A 16474-nucleotide genomic window follows, 5' to 3' on the forward strand; every position below is an offset into this window, starting at 1 on the left:
TTTCCTTCTCATGCAATCAACTGTAGATCGACATATGAAGGCATACTATTGCGTATCTTTGACCTTCTCATCTGCACAATGTCCACTAAACCACTCGAAGCAAGACAACTTCTAACTCCAAATTTAGGAGGAATTTGCCAATAGTTCTTTTTCTTTGAAGAGTCTGTGATAAAAGAGATTTCTTTCACAAATATGGGTCAAGGGTGGGGGGAAAAAAAACAGCCTTAAAAAACACAGATAGGCTTTTCAAAGAAACCTAAAGGAGTTTGGCACCCATTATCAAATGTAAATGGGATCTTGGTATTAAATCCCTTAGGCTCCTTTGGAAGTCTTAGCCTTCAGAGGTCACAGGTCTGATGTCCAAGATTTACATTATTCAATCCTGCACTACTGACCAATTTAAGATCTATTACCTCAACATCTAGAAACGTTCATCACTGGAGACCTGAGCTTCATAGCTTTCCAGTTAAATACAGCACTAGACATCAGACCTTAGGACCATTCAATCTTGGATGGGGAAAGAGGTATTTTAGGAATGGGGGGAGGTGTCTTCTAAAGCTATTTAAAGTTTATACTACTAAGTTTGTCCTCCTTCTGCATGTATAGTTGTGTTCATAGTACTAGAGTCATCTGGCTCTTCAGGAAGAAGGATGTTAAGAGTATCTTTTAAAAAAAATAAAAATAAAAAACTCTACAAAACTTAAGTGAAGTGTGACTTCACAGTCCGATGGTTTAAAAGTTGCATAATCTTTTGGAATGACCATACTTCATTTCTGCCCATTTGATTCTGAAATTAGGTGGAACAAGCGGAAAGTCAAACAAGTTATTTCAGCTCCCTTCACCAAGGTAGTACGATTGTCATTTATTAGTGAGGTTGGCAACCTAAAATCTTGTTCTCTGCTACTCCGATATCCAAATAGGAGAAGCTGCCTTACGTGATTTCGCTCTGAGCTCAGCAAGGTGACCACCTCCTCATTCTAATGTGGACCTCACCAGAGTTATTCATGCCTTGGTCACCTTCAGACTGAATCACAACAATTGGCTTTTGCGGATACAGAGCTAATGTAGTTTTTATACATTTTCACAAAATGCACACGTAATACTTAGAAATATATTTCAGCTTGCCAATATGTTATAAACTTGTGGCTTGTGATTTTCAAGAACCCTATATTTATGTTTATGGGTTATAACTTGACACACACAACTATAATATTTGCTGTCCAAAGTGCAATGTCAATTCTACCACACAAGCAAACTGGCTATGACAAGTTAACTCAAATACCCGCAGCTTTCCAAAACAGAGTTAGAGACCACTTCTGAAGTTATGTTACTTTCCACAAGTGATGTCAGCAGCTTTTCACAGTTTAACTGGTCAGAGCATAGCTAGCTCATTGTAAATAAATTTATACTGTCAGTATAAAGTGGAGTCAAACACACTTCCTTTTACAAGTTGCTTATGAGTACACAACTCCTTCACTGAAAGACATGTTACTCAGTCTTACCACTTGTCAAGGTTCCTTCCCCACTCTGAACTCTAGGGTACAGATGTGGGGACCTGCATGAAAGACCCCCTAAGCTTATTCTTACCAGCTTAGATTAAAAGCTGCCACCACCAAAGTGTTACACAAAGAACAGGGGAAGCGCCCACTTGGAAAAGTCTCCCTCCCTCCCCCCAAAATATCCCCCCAAGCACTACACCCCCTTTCCCGGGGAAGGCTTGATAAAAATCCTCACTAATTTGCATAGGTGAACACAGACCCAAACCCTTGGATCTTAAGAACAATGAAAAAAGCAATCAGGTTCTTAAAAGAAGAATTTTAATTAAAGAAAAAGTAAAAGAATCACTCTGTAAAATCAGGATGGTAAATACCTTACAGGGTAATCATATTCTAAACATACAGAATCCCTCTAGGCAAAACCTTAAGTTAAAAGACGACACAAAAACAGGAATATACATTCCATTCAGCACAACTTATTTTATCAGCCATTTAAACAAAACAGAATCTAATGCATATCTAACTAGATTGCTTACTAACTCTTTACGGGAGTTCTGACCTGCATTCCTGCTCTGGTCCCAGCAAGAAACATCACACAAACAGAGAGAAACTTTGTTTTTCCCCCCTCCAGTTTTCAAAGTATCTTGTCTCCTCACTAATCATTTTGGTCAGGTGCCAGTCAGGTTATTTTAGCTTCTTAATCCTTTACAGGTGAAAGGGTTTTTCCTCTGGCCAGGAGGGATTTAAAGGTGGTTAGCCTTCCCTTTATATTTATGACACCACTACAAAGTCATGATCTACTTATTTCTCACTTCTCCATTCTTCTTTTCATCTGTTTTATTTTTGGCAATTCTATCAGTGTTCACAGGCCCAGCCTCCTCCAAATTAAGAATAGTTTACAGCGCACCATTACCCTTTACATACAAAAAGGCATCCCCAGACAAGTTATTCAGTAAATCAGGGAGTGCAATCAACACCCCTCTTACAAGCTTTGTAGAACAGTAACACCTTCAAAAATTTATGCTTTAAAGAAAACAACAATACATTTTGAGAACAAAGACCAGAATTAGAACAGTTTTACTGTTCACAGGGCTCATGGAGGATGGAATCATAGTCCCATCATACAAGACACTAATACAATAAGCTTTGCATGGTATGATGGCAAGGCCTCCAGCAAGGGACGTCAAAGGGCCTGATACACCCTGTCACAGCCCCTTAGTTGTATCTTTTCTAAACTCAACAGTGCCAAGTTTTTAAATCTCTCTTCATTTGGAAGCTGTTCCATACCCCTAATCATTTTTGTTGCCTTTCTCTGTACCTTTTCCATTTCTAACATATTTTCTGAGATGGGAGACCAGCCTCACCTCAGTCCCTGGAAAAATCATGGAGCAGGTCCTCAAAGAATCAATCCTGAAGCACTTAGAGGAGAGGAAAGTGATCAGGAACAGTCAGCATGGATTCACCAAGGGAAGGTCATGCCTGACTAATCTAATCGCCTTTTATGATGAGATTACTGGTTCTGTGGATGAAGGGAAAGCAGTGGATGTATTATTTCTTGACTTTAGCAAAGCTTGAGACACGGTCTCCCACAGCATTCTTGTCAGCAAGTTAAGGAAGTATGGGCTGGATGAATGCACTACAAGGTGGGTAGAAAGCTGGCTAGATTGTCGGGCTCAACGGGTAGTGATCAATGGCTCCATGTCTAGTTGGCAGCCGGTGTCAAGTGGAGTGCCCCAGGGGTCGGTCCTGGGGCCCGTTTTGTTCAATATCTTCATAAATGATCTGGAGGATGGTGTGGATTGCACTCTCAGCAAATTTGCGGATGATACTAAACTGGGAGGAGTGGTAGATACGCTGGAGGGGAGGGATAGGATACAGAAGGACCTAGACAAATTGGAAGATTGGGCCAAAAGAAATCTAATGAGGTTCAATAAGGATAAGTGCAGGGTCCTGCACTTAGGATGGAAGAATCCAATGCACCGCTACAGACTAGGGACCGAATGGCTCGGCAGCAGTTCTGCGGAAAAGGACCTAGGGGTGACAGTGGACGAGAAGCTGGATATGAGTCAGCAGTGTGCCCTTGTTGCCAAGAAGGCCAATGGCATTTTGGGATGTATAAGTAGGGGCATAGCGAGCAGATCGAGGGACGTGATCGTTCCCCTCTATTCGACACTGGTGAGGCCTCATCTGGAGTACTGTGTCCAGTTTTGGGCCCCACACTACAAGAAGGATGTGGATAAATTGGAAAGAGTACAGCGAAGGGCAACAAAAATGATTAGGGGTCTAGAGCACATGACTTATGAGGAGAGGCTGAGGGAGCTGGGATTGTTTAGTCTGCAGAAGAGAAGAATGAGGGGGGATTTGATAGCTGCTTTCAACTACCTGAAAGGGGGTTTCAAAGAGGATGGCTCTAGACTGTTCTCAATGGTAGCAGATGACAGAACGAGGAGTAATGGTCTCAAGTTGCAATGGGGGAGGTTTAGATTGGATATTAGGAAAAACTTTTTCACTAAGAGGGTGGTGAAACACTGGAATGCGTTACCTAGGGAGGTGGTAGAATCTCCTTCCTTAGAGGTTTTTAAGGTCAGGCTTGACAAAGCCCTGGCTAGGATGATTTAACTGGGACTTGGTCCTGCTTTGAGCAGGGGGTTGGACTAGATGACCTTCTGGGGTCCCTTCCAACCCTGATATTCTATGATTCTATGATTCTATGAACTGCATGCGGTATCCAAGGTGCAAGCAGATGTATATAGTGGCATTATGATATTTACAGTCTTATTATCTATCCCTTTTCCTAAGGTTCCTAACATTGTTAGCTTTTTTGACTGCTGCTTCACATTGAGCAGATGTTTTCAGATAACTATTCATGATGACTTCAAGATCTTTTCTTGAGTGCTAACAGCTAATTTAGACCTATAATTTAGTTTGCTGAAGCTAATGCCTCAAACCTTTCTAAACCTGTAGTAACCCTATCCAAATAAAGAACTGTCACAGGGGCAACCTTTTTTTTTTTTTTAAACTAATACCATTGTATTCTTCTCTAAATACAGTCTAGCTTATTCAGAAGTGATCAAAATCACTGCTGAAGGCATCAGGCTTTTGGGGAGAAAAGCTATTCATTTTCATGTGCTATCCCAAATTAGGTATTCTAGCAAAAGTTACAGAAAGAATTTGTAATATACTAGGAGAAAATGTTACAATGGATTTTTTTCTTATTGGGAATTAAAAGCCACAAATTACCAGTCATTAAAAAAGCACTTGGATTCAATTTAGATCACACTCTTGTGTAAACACCATGTATTAAAAGGAGATGAAGATTCTTAACTTCCAGTTATTAAAGAATGGTTTAAAGAACCCTCATACTATTATGTCATGGAGGACAAAGTCCCTTCAAAATCATCAAGACATCAACGGAAGGCAATGCTGTGGTGAGACACCAACCATCACTAGCTGCTAAAAGCAGAACGGTGCTGGAATTTAATTGATTGCACCTATTTTATTTGTAACTTCTCATTTTTACTGGGATGTTAAAAGTTTTATTAAACAAAGCCTGAATTACAGTCAGTCATTCAACTCTAACTAAACTTCAGGCTTCAACGGAAAATCTGAATATCTGTATATTTGTGTCACCAAAAGTCTCAAACAATGATCAACACCTTCACGTTCCTTGATCTTTTTGACCCAGAGACAACTGTCTCCTATTAATTGGCAAATCAGAAGGTGAAAAAGGTCATTCTGCTGAAACACTCCACACAAATCCTTGAAACTGCAAGAAAATCCCCCCCACTCCCTTCCTAGGCTTAATATTTAGACATTTAAGTCAAGGGATACCTTCATTCAGACTTGCACGAAGTGAAGTCATCCAAGAGCCTTACAGAGTTCAATGCAAAATGAGCCTTCCATAAACTCCTCTGGTCAGCAGCTCTTGAAACCCACAGGATGGTGCCTGCAACAACATACAGAAGTACTATGCTTTCATCTTGCCACCTACTCTCCTCAGTATTTTGGTCTTTCAGAGATAAACTGAAGCAGCCATGACAATATAGATTGTACAGTTTGTTGACATTTAACATCTATATCTGGGGGCTTGGAAAGCTGCAGTTCAGGTTTCTGTGATTTAACTATCCTGGTCCTCCAACAACGTTGTCAAACTCCAGCAAAAAAGAAAGGTTAGAACCTGATGTTCTGCTTTGTTTAATTACACAACTTTTTTTTTTTAAATATGGCTTTCTTTAAAACCCAAGATTATCTTTAATCATGAAAGTATTAACAGGCCCCCAATAATTTTCAGTTATTCTTTAAGCATTCTCCACATTTAAGTCTTATACAGTTTCATACATGCGTTCAACTTGGGGTCATGAAACAAATTTTGAAAGATTAGCCTTTAAGTTTCCTAAACTTTAAAGAACTATGTAGCTAAAGAGGCAAAACAGATTCATTGTCAGATTGTAAGCACTGAGGCAGGAACTCTCTTACTGTATGAACGCACAGCTTCTAACAATGGGACTTTCTTCTCAACTGGGGCTTCTGCTACTACTGCAGATTTAGCCAAAACAGAATTACAGAATGTGCATATAAATGTGGTATTGCACCCAAGATACAAAACTTTCTCTTTGTCCAACAGAAATTCAGCTTTTCAGAGACAACAGGCAAATTGATCTGTTGACCTGCAAAATCACAGGTTTCAGAGTAGCAGCCGTGTTAGTCTGTATTCGCAAGAAAAGGAGTACTTGTGGCACCTTAGAGACTAACAAATTTATTAGAGCATAAGCTTTCGTGAGCTACAGCTCACTTCATCAGATGCCTGATCCGATGAAGTGAGCTGTAGCTCACGAAAGCTTATGCTCTAATAAATTTGTTAGTCTCTAAGGTGCCACAAGTACTCCTTTTCTTGTTGACCTGCAAGTTTCCTTTCTTCATGTAATTAGATCCAGAGATGTGTTACAATGAGTACTTCAGCCTGTTTGCAGCTCATGGGCAGAACCAGACCTGTCAACCACTGGAAGCAGAAGAATGTCCCACACTCCAAAGCTGCCTCCAGTTGCCATCTAGCACTTCTCTTCTCCACATTAAAAGGTTGAACAAACATTGCCAACAACTTAGATTCATCAGCAGAAAACTAATAACTTGTTTTACATGGCTACCGAGTAAGAAGTTTGAAAATGTATCCAGAGTAGGACTTTCTACTTTGCAGATACAGAAGGATTTTGCATTCCTAGCAAAGGAGACTATAAAATTCAGTGAGTAACAGACTTCTTTCAGCCTATGCATATTGTCTAATTTCCAATTAAAATTTGACTTCTAAACTTTATTACAAGAAAGCATTTAAACACTGTCCATAAATTCAGAAGTCAAGCTTTTTATTAAACATTACCAAGTCTGCAGAGATACTGTATGCTTAGAAACTATAACATAGCTACAGGTTAATCTAGATAGAGTAGAAGTTTATATTCTTAATTTACTTTGTCACTGTCATAACATTAGTGTTAAGAGAATTCCCCTTTGTAAACTAAGAAAGTTTCACAGTAACGGTTTCCAAGAAATCATGAATGTCGATGTGAACATAAGACATTTCAAATCAATTTAAACACCTTCAGTTGAAAACATATTGGATTTACCTTCAGATAAGTATACAACAGGTTGCCATCTGAAGTTACTATTTATGGCACATATAGCAAGAAAGCATTCTTATCGCTATTAGTCAAATCAGAACACATAAGAGCACACACAATACTGAGCAGTCTAGTATGAAATGTAACTTTCACTAATCTGTTGGGCTTGCCTTGTTTCAAAACAGATATAGTTAAAGCAGAACCACCAGCTAGGCCCGGTCTACACACATTTTGTCAGCATAACCCATATATGTTAGCATGGAGCAGGGGAGGAGCACACCCACATTTGTAACCAGCCTAGCCATGCAAGCAAAAGATCTAGTGTAGATGCATAACTGATTTTGTTCAGAGAGCTAGTATAAGATACCCTCTTGTCAACAAGAAAAGGAGTACTTGTGGCACCTTAGAGACTAACAAATTTATTTGAGCATAAGCTTTCGTGAGCTACAGCTACAGTATGCAGCCGATGAAGTGAGCTGTAGCTCACGAAAGCTTATGCTCAAATAAATTTGTTAGTCTCTAAGGTGCCACAAGTCCTCCTTTTCTTTTTGCGAATACAGACTAACACGGCTGCTACTCTGAAACCTCTTGTCAACATAAACTCCATCTTCCCTGGGAGATTTTGCTGGACCTACCTACCATTGCTTGGGGAGGTGGTGTTCCTACAGTGACTGAAAAACCCTTTACAATTGAAAGGGTAGCTGCTTCTACACAATGAGCTTATACTGGCATAGTTATGGCACCATAGCTATGCTGCTGTAGTCCCATGGTGCAGACATGGCCAAAACTATAAACCACATTTACACCCACTGCATTAAGTAAGTTGTTTTAATTCACATAATTGGTGGTTTACCTCATATTAGCATCCTAGTATAAACAGGGCAACTTGTAGTTTTCACACATAAGCAGGTCAAAAACTGTAGGATGCTGCTAGTATTTATCTAGATCTGCTAATATATGTAAAAATTACAAGCTGCCTTGTCCACACTAGGATTTTACCAGGTATTCATTGCCATGAGATTGATACATCTTTTTCCTAATGAAAAGTCACAGGTTATACTTATACTAAAAAAAAAAAGGAGTACTTGTGGCACCTTAGAGACTAACAAATTTATTAGAGCATAAGCTTTCGTGAGCTACAGCTCACTTCATCGGATGCATCACATCACATCGATGAAGTGAGCTGTAGCTCACGAAAGCTTATGCTCTAATAAATTTGTTAGTCTCTAAGGTGCCACAAGTACTCCTTTTCTTTTTGCGAATACAGACTAACACGGCTGCTACTCTGAAACCTATACTTATACTAGATGACTTTGGCAATCAATTAACTCAAGAAAAGTAAACTGCCTAGTGTAGACAAGTCCCAAGCATAGCACACTTCTAGTGACATGTTAGGGAAATAACATAACTACTTCTAAAAAAGAAAAGGAGTACTTGTGGCACCTTAGAAGACTAACAAATTTATTTGAGCATAAGCTTTCGTGAGCTACAGCCCGATGAAGTGAGCTGTAGCTCACGAAAGCTTATGCTCAAATAAATGTGTTAGTCTCTAGGGAGCCACAAGCACTCCTTTTCTTTTTGCGAATACAGACTAACACGGCTGCTACTCTGAAACATAACCACTTCTAGTTAATGACATTTGGTATAATGTTCTATACCACTATATATTTAGTGCAGTGGATTTCTCAAGTTAATTTCTGAAGAAAATAGTAGTAAGTAGTGTAAAATTTTGGTAAAGTGGGTTAAAAAAAAAACTTAATAGCCTTTTCTGAAATCTTTTCTTCTCCCTACTCTTCAAAACACCAAAAAATAAAAATAAAAAATAAAAAAATCAAGGTCTCCCTCTGCCTCTCATTACTGATCTCACATCAAGAGGGAAAACCTAGAGCACAGCCTTTCAATGGGTTGACCAATCAGGAAGCAGCCAACAGTTGCCCTCCTGGGGATGAAGAATCTACAGTCACAGTCTCTTGCAACATCAAACATTCTGGCCTACAAAAAGAATTGTCAAAAGAAAATTAAATGGGAGCTAATACAAAGACTTGAGCACAGATGTTGCACTCAGAGCTGCTTGCCCTACATAGGTGGTGGGCAACTATACTGTACATTAGGTATACAGCCCAAATATTTGAGAATCCATATTTCACACAAACTAATAGGCAACAAACCCTCATTAGCAGACACATTTTGGTAGCTCCCTGATGACTTAACTGTCACATACAAAGGTGGGCAATGCACACAGAAGTGTGTGAACAAGGACAAGTTGTACATTTTCAAGAGGGTCTGAAACCGTACTTCAAGTACAGTTTCAGACCCTTTTGAAAATTTGGCTCAAAAACATTCCAGTTTCACTTCAAGTATGACCCTAAGCATAGTTTCTTTTACTAGTTTATCTCCGAGATGTACAGGTCAGAGAGAACCACTGCAAAGTCTGCTTTCGAGAGAAATGTCACAGCTTTCCAACCAGTCATAGATCATAAGGCACTACAATCCATAAAACCTAGGAACAGAGACAGATATCTGAACTCTAAGGTTGCAAACCATTTTGGCAGAAGGTGAAGACAGGCCAACAAACTAGAAAACCCCTTCATGCCCTGCTTCAGTTCACTTAAGTCCAGAGCTCAGATGCTAGAAGACTAATAAAGCCTGCAGAATCTTGGTTTGGTAAGATTCTATGTCTTTATACAAAGCTTAGCACAATGGGGTCCAGATTCAGGCTTCTAGGTATTACCAGAATACAAATCTACAGCTAAGTATCAGCATATTGAGGACATTGCAGCCCAGAAAATCATATTTCTCTCACACATACATTGAACAAAAGAAGATGCTGTGGAATCCAACACTACCCTCAAAACTTTTGGAAGATAAACAGCAAACCCAGGTAGGTGCTGCTCTGTTCTCTCCTACATGATCCAACAAGCAAATAAAGAGGACCTTGTGGTCAATGGTCTAGAGCAGGGGTCGGCAACCTATGGCACACAAGCCAATTTTTAAATGACATGCTGCTGCCTGCCAGGTCCCAGCCGCAGGCCCCACTCAGCCCGCTGCAGAACTCACGCCGGCAACAGGCTAAGCTGGGCGGGCAGCCGGGATCCCGGCAGGCAGCAGCGTGCCATTAAAAATCCTGCCTGTCCCGGCCTGCTCTTCTCCATCTCCTACTCCCCTGTGGGGACACGGTGAAGAAGCTTGGTCCTGCCAGCGACTGTTGCAGGGCAGGAAAGGTCCCCCCGCCTTTTCCCCAAGAGTGCTGGGTCCCTGCCCTTCCTCCTCTCCCTCCCTGCCACGGATCAGCTGATGGCCCTTGCGAGAGAGGGAGAAAAGCAGAGCCACAGCACACTTGCTGCTCCGGGGAGGAGGCGGAGAAGGGGTGGGGACAGGGCCATGAGGTGGAATCAGGGCATATCCCCTCCAGCCCCCTGCCATGAGCTGCTCTGGACAGGGGGCTGGGAGCACCCCCAGGATCATAGCCCACACCCCCTGCCCTGATCCCTACACCCCCACACACACACCTAGCCCTCTGCCATGACCCCTACATCCCAAACACTCCAGCCTCCTGCCCTGACCCCTGCACCCCCCCACGACCCCAGCCCTGACTCCAGCACCCCTCACACACACCCCGCCCCCTGCCCTGACCCCTGCACCCCTTCACACACCAGAGCCTCCTGCCCTGACCCCTGCACCCTCCTCACACGCCCACAGCCTCCTGCCCTGACTCCTGCACCCTCCTCACACGCCCACAGCACCCTGCCCTGACTCCTGCACCCTCCTCACATGCCCACAGCCCCCTGCCCTGACTCCTGCACCCTCCTCACACATACCCAGTCCCCCCATGCCCTGACTCTTGCACCCCCCACATTCCCACCCCCACCCCTCGCACCAAACAGGAGCTCCTGCACCCCCTCCCCACACACACACACACCCCTCGCACCAAATGGGAGCTGCCTTGGTAAGCACTCCCCACCCACAACTCCTGCCCCAACCCTGAGCCCCCTCCCTCATTCTAGCTCCTGGCCAGACCCTACACCCCAACCCCCAGCCTGATCCTTCACCCCCAGCTCTGTGCTCAGTGCACTCCCACCCTCAGCTCAGTGCAGAGAGGAAGAGAATGTGCTAAAACCAGGGAGAAGATAGGTACCCGCTCTATGTGGGCAGGGCTGGGATCCCAGAGCGAGCTGAGTGGGGCTGGCAGACAGAACCCTGGCTGGCAGGAGCCCGTGGATGGAACCCCAGATCAGCAGTGGGCTAAGCGGCTCAACCCACTGCCAGTCTGGGGTCCCGGCCGCCAGCCCCGCTCAGCCCACTGCTGGTCGGGGATTCTGGCTGCCGGCCCCTTGCCAGCCGGGGTCCTGGCCACAGGCCCTGCTCAGCCTCCTGCCGGCCTAGGTGAACGGATCCCCAGGCTGGCAACAGGCTGAGCAAGCCGATGGCACAAGATCAGCATTTTAATTTAATTTTAAATGAAGCTTCTTAAACATTTTGAAAACCTTGTTTATTTCACCTATGACAATATTTTAGTTATACAATATATAGACAGAGAGAGAGAGAGAGACCTTCCAAAAATGTTAAAATGTATTACTGGCAGGCGAAACCTTAAGTTAAAGCGAACAAATGAAGACTCGGCACACCACTTCTGAAAGGTTGCCGACCCCTGGTATAGAGAATTGCTGGCAGGCACAGTACAATCAGCATGAACGCCCTCTACTTCACTATCAGAGGGGTAGCTGTGTTAGTCTGGATCTGTAAAAGCGTCAAAGAGTCCTGTAGCACCTTAAAGACTAACAGACGTATTGGAGCATAAGCTTATGCTCCAATACGTCTGTTAGTCTATAAGGTGCTACAGGACTCTTTGAAGCTTCTACTTCACTAGAAGTTCAATCAACAACGATATTAGGCTGTATTCTATATCAAAGTCTGAACACAAACTAAAAGATTTTTCTTAATCTGACAAATCTGAGTTGGCCCAATACCACCTTCTCAATAGCTTTATGTAAAATCTACAGGGAGGTTAGAGACCATAGTAATTGGCGAGGTTATTAAATTCCCAATATGTTTGTTTCAGCAATAGCTTAACCACAGTTAAAACATGACTGTATATTGCCCTTATGAACGGATGTATTAACAGTTCACATTACCAATGGATTGATCTCTATTCTCATTTTAGCTATGAAGGTCATAGGTTCAACCTACTAATGTTTCCATAAAGTTCCCAAATACACCAAAAGACCCAGTAAGTGCAACTGGGTAAAATCAAACCAATGAATTTTACTTTTCACTGAAGTCAAAACAGCCCATATCTGTTGAACTTCATCTGTTAAATCTGGCAATGCCTTACCAGTGGAACAGGTTTGAAAAACACTTGTTTCTTCCCTCCTCCCACCTCCCGCTTCCTGGATCTGCTACAGCCTTACAGAATTCATGTGTTTAGTATTCTACACACATTTGTCTGTCCTCTGTGCCAGGGCGGCGGGGGGGGGGGAATTCTACTCCCTTAAAAAAAAAAAAAGATAATTTGAAATAACTTGAGTTTTGTAAAACTACTAAAAAAAAAAAATCAACCTCCAAATCTTCACTCACTAAAAAAACAGCCAGCACAGACTAAAGATGAAGTTTTCAGTACTGAGTACCGACAGTTAAACGCTCAAATTAAAAAAAAAAGCCTTATTTTCAGAGGTACTATGCACACAGATCCCACTGACCAATACAAAAAAAAAGTTGACCTAAGTAAAGCCCTTTGAGTTTACTTGGGACAGTAATCTTACTTGGGAAACTAAATCAGTTTCTAGACAATAAATATTACTTCACCTTCACTTTTGTAGGCGTTAGATGTGCATTACTGCTGTTATTTAAGATTTCTCATTAATATACCCATTCATTAACTGTTGGGTCACCCTCAAAGTTATACAAGTATGATAGAACTATAATTTTGTAGTAGTAGAAATAAAGATAGACAAAAGAGTATATAGGTATTGTACAAAGGTACAAACATCAGTTCCATGCTGTTGAATTTCACTCTGTAACAAATGCAAGACCAAAGCGCTAATTATTTCAGGCCGGTACAGGACAAAAAGTCTGTGCTGGAAAGTGATAAGAACTTTGAGAAAACAACGCTGTTCTTTAAAACAACGCCCTGATGCTCTTCCCCCACGGGGGCCCCTTGTCATGCCTATGTAAATCTTGGTATCCAAAGAGGGAAAAATAGATAGTGGGATGAAACTTGTTAAATAAATCAAGAGTCGTAGATTGTGTTGTTAAGTAAAAGAATGAATAATGAGTGCATGGAATTGAGAGCCTGAAGCAGGGAAATAATTGGTTAGTAAATGGTGCCAGCCTAATCCTAAGAATTTCAACTTTGGTATCGATGGGCCGAAGAATATGCAAAGTGGAGATAACTGGATGACCCCCGGAGGGCGAACCGGAATCCACCCAAAACGCATCAAGGAAGAACAAGAAGATAACACCTAGCCATCATGGAGCCGTCACGGATGTACCACCTGCTGATTGATGGTCATCTCGATTATAAATTCAGCATGATGAAGCAACTTCCATAGACTTGTATTGAACCACAGACCTATAAAAATTGGGTCCAGGGACTGTTCTTTGAGTCTGGTTCTACGACCACCCTCCAGGAGTGCATCTGACAATGACTCGGCTCCACTCTCGTGTCCAGGCCACCTGGCCAGTGACTTGACATGAACTTCTAGGCTGGTAACTATAACAACCTTTTTGTGGAACCTGTGTGTGAATGGATCTATATAGAAATTGCATATAGGAATATTTTGTTGTATTTACAATAAACGTGGCAATTTGCCTTGTCCCTCTTAAAAATGATACAAACAGGATCTTGTATTAGTGTAATATTAACTACACAAGTAAATGGCACCAAAAGACAACATCTGAAGTATCATTTTAATGTACATAATCTGCTTTGAGGGAATAACCTGCAATACTGCAGTCAGATTTCAATTACAATTCTAATCATAGAATCCTAGAATATCAGGGTTGGAAGGGACCTCAGGAGGTCATCTAGTCCAACCCCTGCTCAAAGCAGGGCCAATCCCCAACTAAATCATCCCAGCCAGGGCTTTGTCAAGCCTGACCTTAAAAACTTCTAAGGAAGGAGATTCCACCTCCTCCTTAGGAAACACATTCCAGTGTTTCACCACTCTCCTAGTGAAAAAGTTTTTCCTAATATCTAACCTAAACCTCCCCCACTGCAACTTGAGACCATTACTCCTTGTTCTGTCATCTGCTACCACGGAGAACAGTCTAGATCCATCCTCTTTGGAACCCCCTTTCAGGTAGTTGAAAGCAGCTATCAAATCCCCCCTCATTCTTCTCTTCTGCAGACTAAACAATCCCAGTTCCCTCAGCCTCTCCTCATAAGTCATGTGTTCCAGTCCCCTAATCATTTTTGTTGCCCTCCACTGGACGTTTTCCAGTTTTTCCACATCTTTCTTGGAATGTGGGGCCCAAAACTGGACACAGTACTCCAGATGAGGCCTCACCAATGTCGAATAGAGGGGAATGCATTATAAATTCAAAGCACTGTCACAAAAAGTGAAATATTATTTTGATCACAAGAATGCCATGACATTTTTCAAATTTTACCATGAAATTCTTAACCTTAATTATGCCACCCAACTCTGTAAGCCAAAGCGCACTGCAGGCCTTCCACTATTATTTAAGCAACAACTGCTTTACATGGACAAGCAGGAAATGATCATTCATTTTAGACCTACAGATTGTTTAATGACAAGTACTGTATGCCCTCTCTTATTCTTGCAGACACTAACACAAAATAATGTGAGCCCCAAAGGCCATTTGTAGCCATTGATTTCTTGTGGTCAATGATACCACGCAGATACCAAGCATTGCAAAAAAAAAAAAAACCCTCTCCTTGTAAAGACTGTAGGTTACAACTCCTGTGAGTCAAAACACCATTTTCACTGCCCTGTCCCAGATGTAGAATAATTGTAAAACCCCCACAACTATTGTGTCTATTTACAAGGAATGCCTTTTTCCTTGCAGGACAACATCACAGGTTGATTCTCTCTCTTCTACAGAGCTAAGGAGCACTGCAAAGATACCAATACACCTGTCAGCCTTCTACAGAAAGAAAAGAGCTACCAACACAAAGCACAATCAGAACTTGTGCTCCTTTTTCCCCACACGACCATGACCACATTCCATTCCCTGATACACATGAGGTGCACATTTTGGGCTGGTCTATGTGAAAAAATCCACACCCCAAGTGCCATAGCTATGCTGGCTGAACCCCAGTGCAGATGCCGCTAAACTGACTGATCAATGCTTGCAATGGTGAAATCTTCATTTTTCATGTGACACTTGGGTATTGAACAGGAGCAACTGCATTTTGAAGAACAACATGAAAGGCCTAAATTATTGTGGCTGAGTATCAAGGTCAATGGTGGTCTCAAAAAGTCTCAAATGCACCAATCTCAGTGTGGAACCCTGGCACTCGTGTAATTCAATGGCATATTTGATTTTGAAAATCTTTTAAAAATCTATATTTGTGATGAGCACAAATTTTTTTTTAATCTTGCTGCTTAACTCCTGACAAGGTTTATATTTTACTTCCAATGGACTAAAGTTCCAAAAATAATTTTTAATTGCTTGTTGCCAATCACTTCATTCACCTTCAGGGAAGGAAACTTATTACCAGTTATCTATGTGTGAATGTATCCAACACTAATTTCACTATTGATCAGCAGCTTTCACATTTACTAGTTAGAATGAAAAATGAGCACCTCATGAAGTGAACACTAGACTAAAAGCTGTGCCAGTTTTACATATAACCATATAACCACATGCCATGCCCACTGGTATTCTAGAAAGTTAAGAGATTCTAGCAATCAAGCCACCCTATCCTATTATTCACAAAGTTAGCCCACTGCCCTCTTAAAGAGCCAATGAGAGTAGATTCCACCCTCTAGCCCACTTCTAATTAGCAACACTCAACTACTCCAGGTTTCAGACAATTTTTACTCTTTTCTAATATGCCTAACAAGAACCTTAATGTTGTCATCCTTTCCCTTTTAAACTTTTAGGATAGTTTAGCTTCAGTCAATTAATGGAAATGTTTTGTCTAATACGCCCATTCTCAAACTTCAATAAATGTTGTTTTCATGTAATTACTCCATAATGATATTCAAAACCACCAAGAAAATCCCTAGAAAAAAAGCACAGAAGATGCTAGTTTTTACCCAACCTGAGGAAGTATCATCGGGGAAGAATGAGGATGGAGTAGATACAGGAAAGAAAACAGATGGAGTAGAGGTTCCCAATTCGAGATCTGCAGAGAGCTGACTGCTAACATGTTGCTGACCCTTTGTTCCATCTGATAAG

At 41.7% G+C, this 16474-nt stretch overlaps 1 protein-coding gene across 9 annotated transcripts in view; it reads right to left on the reverse strand.

The window, feature by feature from the left end:
• Positions 1 to 16474, reverse strand: part of PCGF3 (polycomb group ring finger 3) — a 102906-nt gene that overhangs the window by 63261 nt on the left and 23171 nt on the right. The window contains exon 2 of one of the 9 annotated variants that reach the window (XM_043514237.1): positions 5328 to 5442. The exons of the other annotated variants lie outside the window; for them this stretch is intronic. The gene's annotated coding sequence lies outside the window, so the exon portion shown is untranslated. The remainder of the gene's footprint in view (positions 1 to 5327; positions 5443 to 16474) is intronic. 9 annotated transcript variants of the gene reach the window in all.

This window comes from Dermochelys coriacea, chromosome 5, assembly GCF_009764565.3.
Source record: "Dermochelys coriacea isolate rDerCor1 chromosome 5, rDerCor1.pri.v4, whole genome shotgun sequence".
NCBI lineage: Eukaryota > Metazoa > Chordata > Testudines > Dermochelyidae > Dermochelys > Dermochelys coriacea.